The 5858-nt window shown below is 47.0% G+C and overlaps 1 long non-coding RNA gene across 1 annotated transcript; it reads right to left on the bottom strand.

The window, feature by feature from the left end:
- Nucleotides 1–669: 669 nt before the first annotated feature.
- Nucleotides 670–2831, bottom strand: LOC143269315 (uncharacterized). Its single transcript, XR_013045706.1, has 3 exons — nucleotides 2689–2831; nucleotides 1826–1974; nucleotides 670–914 (listed from the first exon to the last, which is right to left on the bottom strand). It is a non-coding gene; the product is annotated as an uncharacterized LOC143269315 (long non-coding RNA).
- Nucleotides 2832–5858: the final 3027 nt, after the last annotated feature.

Raw genomic sequence — 5858 nt, 5'->3', positions numbered from 1 at the left:
GGTTCAGGCATAACTCTCAAGTGTCCACTAGGTGGAGCCATACTGATACATTCAGTATGAAGAGCTTGGTAAGAGAGCTTGAGAAGTTTCTTCTCTTCATTGATTTACCCAGTCATTCACTAAATCTTTGCTAAGTGTGGAAATACACGTGACAGACATGGGAGCTACAACAATATAGACCATATCTAAAACGACTTTTTCTTTATCTGGCAACTCCCTGATAAACCAGCCTGCCTTCATCTTAGACTTGAAAGCCTTGGAAAGACAAACCAGGTTTGTTTCTGTTTATAATTAAATCTGTTTCTCAAGGTTATGCCCCACCTGTAGCCTTAACTACAAATGGTTCTGTACTGCCTGCTCCAGGAAACAGCAACCATGCCCTCTTTTCAAAGGGTTGTTATGAACACCTGTTGTTATGACCACCTTGTTATGACCACTTTCTTATGGCCACCCTGTTATGACCACCTTGTTATGACCATTTTGCAACCATGTCTTTGTTTCAGGAGGTTGTTATGACAAACTTGTTATGCTTATGGTCTGCTTCTGTAATCCTGCCAAATCCCCCATTGGGAAACCCCCTACTCCTGAACTATAAAAACCCTTATCTTATGCATGTCCAATGATGATTTCTTGAATCCTGCCTTTAGGGAGAGACATCCTGTACACAGATTTTTAAAAAGCTTGCTTTAATTAATTTGGACAAGATGGTTTGGTTGGGTGGTCTTTCTCCTCACATCAGTGGGATTAACACTTTCCATTTCTGTATGAATTTCACAGCTATGAGATAACGATATCATTCTACTCACTCATCCATAACAAGTGCCCAGAAATGTCATCCTTCCCTTTTGTCTCCAGATATTTATTTTGCCTCAACTCTCTGCCAGTCCCTGGGAATGCTAGAATGGGGAAGATACCTGCAGAGAAAAGAAATACATGTATGATATTGTGAAGGTCTAGACTTGACTTTACAGGCTCCATCTTAGGGAAAGGGCCACCATCTCAGACCACCTGCTGTACTCAGTTCCAGGAAGGACCTCAGGAATGTGCCATGACAACTTGAACAGATACAGAGTAGTATCCTCCTGCAGACATCCTGTCTGCAGTTTATGGCCCTTGAAGATATCTAGATAATCCTGCTGAGCAGTCTGAATAATCCTGTTCAGTGGGTTGTGGTTCCCCACCAAAAGTCTAACCCAATAGTTTCAAATGTAGTTTCATACCCAAAGTCTAGACCAATAGTTTCAAAAAATCACCTTGCCCCCTATCCCTTCTGCCCAATCCCAAGTTGCCAATTCCCAGCTTGTGGCTTTTCCCTATAAAAACCCTGTACACCTGGGCTTGTGGCCGTCACCACATTTCCTTCCATCTGCCATGTGGTGGCCCAGGTTGAGCCTGAATAAAAGGACCCTTATGTGCTTGCATCGGAAACAGGCTCCTTGGTGGTCTCTGGGGGTTTTGCAAAAAGGGTACAACAGTATCTACTTGCCCTCATCTCTATGGTGACTGGTGTTTGCAAATGCCAGAAACCCTGCTCAAGACCCTCTGAATAAAGCCAAGACATTTCTCTTGTAGCCTCATAAAAAGGGTGATGACACCTTTGCCCAACAATTCTTCCTATGCTTCTTGTAAGCACATGCTCGGTGTCCTTGTTCCTCCAGACATTTCTGTAACTGCCACTGAGGCTGGGTTCCAGGTGGCAAGGATGTGGCTGAGTCCATTGTATTTGTGACTTTTTCCCTGTGCACCCAGTCCCGTCTCCCCTCCCAAAGCTGCTATTCAGGTGTGGCAGCAAACACCAGGAGTGAAGCTAGATCTTGACACTCACGTGATGTGTGGTCTTGGGTTTGTCGTCTCCCTTTTCTGGGCTTCACTCTTCTCATCTGTGTTAGTTAATTATAGCTAGGACTTATTTTTTTAAAGACCTTCCGATCAGGAGATGGCATCTCTCTGGGTGAGGACATCGTGAGCCTGAAGCTGCAGGAGGTAGTATGAAGTCATTTATATTGTGAGACTGGAGTTATGGGTTACCCCTCACTTACAAACTGGGGGAGGGAAGCACAGGAGCTGGAGAAATTTGGGGTACAGGCAGGGTGAGAAGAGCCGCGAGTGTTATGAATTTGCATGGGTGGGGGATCCCCAGCTGGCCCGGCCACGTGCGCAGGGAACCATGCTGGCATGCTGGGCAGATGCAGCAGCGAGCTGGCGGGCTGGCGGGCTGGCAGGTGACCCGCACCATGCAGGCATGGCAGCGTGGTGGTGGTGGTGGTGGCAGACCCAGATGCTGCATCCATGTGGAAATGGTTTATTATAACAGAGAGACAAGAGAAAGGTAAGAAAGAGGGAGAGAAGAGAAAGAGAGAGGAGGAGAGAGAAAGGGGTGGAGGGTGCACACCTCGTGGGAGGAAAGATGGAAGAGAGAGGAAGGGAAGGGCTTTTCCTTAAAATGAGGCGTTAACAGCTACTTATTGTCTCTAGCAGTTCGTAACTGGTAGCCATTATTATTCCTTCAACTTTTATCAGCTAATATTGCAGGGTAAGCTAGAGGAGCAAGAAACAGCCTGGCTGAATGGGGAAGAAGGGTCATAGACTCACTTCCTTCCCAGGCGTCTTAGGGTTTTATTGCTGTGATGAGACACCATAACCACAGCAACTCTTATAAAGCAAGACACTTAATTGGGGCTGGCTTACAGTTCAGAGGTTTAGTCCATTGTCATCATGGTGGGGGAAGCCTGGCGGCTGCATGCAGGCAGACTTGGTGCTGGAGAGGTACCTGAGAGTTCTACATCTGGATCTCAAGGCAGTAAGAAGTGAAAGCAACACTGACCCCAGCGTGAGCATCTGAAAGCGCAAAGCCCATCCATAAACACACCTCCTCCAGCAAGGCCACACCTCCTCCAGCAAGGCCACACCTACTCCATCAAGGCCACACCCCCTCCAGCAAGGCCACACCTCCTCCAGCAAGGCCACACCTACTCCAACAAGGCCACACCTCTTAACAGTGCCACTCCCTGAGCCTATGGGGACCATTTTCATTCAAACCGCCACACCAGCATTCAAGGCCAGCTATTAATGCTTAACAGTCCAATAGCAAAGGGCCCTGAGCTAGAGGGTGCAACAGGAGCTGGCATGGACCTGGGTTCAATCCATAGGGACCCTTAACTCCAAGAATAGCCAATGTGCTACCAACATGCCTCTGGCAAAGAGGGTTTTCTGGGTGAAATAAGCTCATCAGTTCTCATGAACAAAACTTAGAAACAGCTGCTTAAGCTCAGTCTGTCAGTTCTTGTTAAAAAAAAAAAAAGTAATGCCAGCTGTAGTTGGCTTTTCGTTTTTCAGGCAAATTCACAACTTGGGCTGAAATGGCACACTGCTGGAAATAAGTCAAGAAAAGGAGGGTAGTTTGTGTAGGCTCAAAATAGCCGTCTAGCTAGCTTACCTTCTATTCTTTAATTTGTTCATTCGTTTGACAAAAATTAAAATATTTATCAAGTGCTTGCCTCGCATCGGGCACTATGTTGGGCACAAAACGGACCTGAGCCGCAGCTAGCTAACAGCGCAACTGCCACAGGAAACCCCAAAATCAAATACTCAAACAAAGGCCTAACCATATGCCAGATGAACCCATCTAGCCAACCTTAGCTAAGCATTTACAAGTCGCTCCTACTAAGTCGTCAGTTCATAGAGGAAGTGTAGGTCTTGGTAGTTCTTGTCTAGTGTGCACGAGGCCCTGGGTTCAACCCCAGCACAGTAAAAAGAAAGATGTCAACTCATGTGTGCTATTCTAAACACAGGGTTTCTCACCTGTTTATTATTGCTGAATTTGTAATTAAAAACATAAATTGTGTCCTATTTTAAAAACGGCGGGACGGCCTTGGCAGGTGGAGCCAAGGGCACGGTGGAGTCACTCACATCATACAGACAGCGCTCATGTAGAGGATTTCATTAGGGGGAAGGGAAAGAAGAGAGCAGAGCAGAGAAGAGAAAGAAGAGAAAAAGAGATGGGAAAGAAGGGAGAGAGGACGTGCAGACTCAATCTCGTGCAGACAGAGAGAAAGCCGCCCTTTATGAGAGGATGCAGCACGAGCGCAGGAAGACCACGCAGCAATGAGCGCAAGACATGATGCTGAGCAGCAGCCAAGGCGCCGCCTGTCCACCGGCCAGGTCCTCAAGGGGCAGGTTTGAGTGCTAACAAATTGCACACTCAAAATGGATTAAGATAATAAGATTACGAGATAATAAAAATGATGGAGTTGGGGATGTGGCTCCAAAAGAGATTACTTGCCTGGCATATGCAAATTTTCACGGTAAGATGACCGTTTTAATGTGGGGCACTTAAAATTGTATCTTCAACTCAGTAAGCACAACGTGTTTGCTACAATTAATAACTATGGTAATTCACGGATGCTGTTTTGGGGAGAGTAAGGGTGTGCTGGCTAGTTTGATGTCAACTCGACAGAAGCAAGGGTCATCTGAGAGGAGACACCCCGACTGATGAATGCCTCCATAAGACCAGCCTGTAGGCAAGCCTGTAGCGTTTTTTCTAATTGGTGATTGATGTGGAAGGGCCCAGCTCACTGTGGTTGGTCCTGGGTTTTTCTAAGAAAGCTGACTGAGCAAGCCATGAAAATGCAAGCCAGTAAGTAGCACTCCTCTAGGACTTCTGCTTCAATTTCTCACTCCAGGTTCCTGCCCTATTTCCGTTCCTGCCTTGGCACCTACTGTGATAAACAGTGATATGGAAGGGTAAGTAAAGTAAACCTTCCCCTCCCTAGTTGCTTTGGTCATGGTGTTTCATCACAACAACAACAACAACAAAATAAGACAGAGGACTTGGGGGCATTTTTAGCCAAGTCTTGCTTCATAGCTGCTTCACAGTCCTGGCTCGCCTCTAACTGGTGGCTGTTAGGTCTCAAATCCGGGACAAACAACCAAGGTGCTTATTAGCATATCAAGCAGACTCTGGCTTCCAGTCTCCCTCAGTCCCACCTAATATTGGGTCCTCCTGGCTGGCATACCCTACCCCTTACCCTGAACTCTCCAGCCCAAGGGCTGAACTGATCTTTCCCCAGCGGCTCTTACATATATCATCCAGCCATTTGGGCTACATAACCCCTTTGCCTTTTACTTCTTGGCTCGTCTCTTGGCCCGGCCACGTTCACTCTGGACTCTCTCAGATGTCTCTGCCTGTATTCTCCGTATATGTATAATTAAAAACCTCAACCCCTTTAGAAGCAGCCATGTCCTCCTTTTATTTCTTATTTTCATTCAGTGGCAACCATGCTGGCATTAAAGACACACACCACCATGCTGGTTCAGGTGCTAAATGTTTTACTATGAGAAATTAGCCGTCAGTAATGAAACTAACTGCTGGGCGAGTCGACTCAATCAATGAATGCCTGTAAGTTTAGCATTCAGGAGGCTAAGGCAAGAGGGCCCAGAGTTCTAGGTCAGCTTGGGCTACATACTGAGAACCTCTTCAAAAACTGCAGGCGGTGGGGCGAGGACGAGGATGTAGTTTGTGGCAGAGAGCTTATGTAGCATGCCTGGGGTCCTGGGTTTAACCCCATACTGTAGGGGGTTAAAAATCAAAGAAAACATAAGGGCGGAACCTCCTTGAAAAATTAAACTCATTTCATCGAAAGCTTAAACTAAACATTCCACAGACGTCCCCGTTTGTCATCTCTAAGTCCATGGAACGACAATCAAAGCCGAGTGGTGGGGAAGGGTGGTGCGTCTGGCCCTCACAGTTCCAAAGATCTTTGTCTCCATGACGACGTGTTCACCGGCGCACGGAGCACGGTCTTCCTCTATCTGCGTACGGCCCCGCCCCTGCCCGCAAATTCCCCGCCCCTTTCCCT

This window comes from Peromyscus maniculatus, chromosome 18, assembly GCF_049852395.1.
Source record: "Peromyscus maniculatus bairdii isolate BWxNUB_F1_BW_parent chromosome 18, HU_Pman_BW_mat_3.1, whole genome shotgun sequence".
Classification (NCBI taxonomy): domain Eukaryota; kingdom Metazoa; phylum Chordata; class Mammalia; order Rodentia; family Cricetidae; genus Peromyscus; species Peromyscus maniculatus.
The sequence above is the reverse complement of the archived record's forward strand: the minus strand, read 5'-3'. Positions and strand labels throughout refer to the sequence as shown.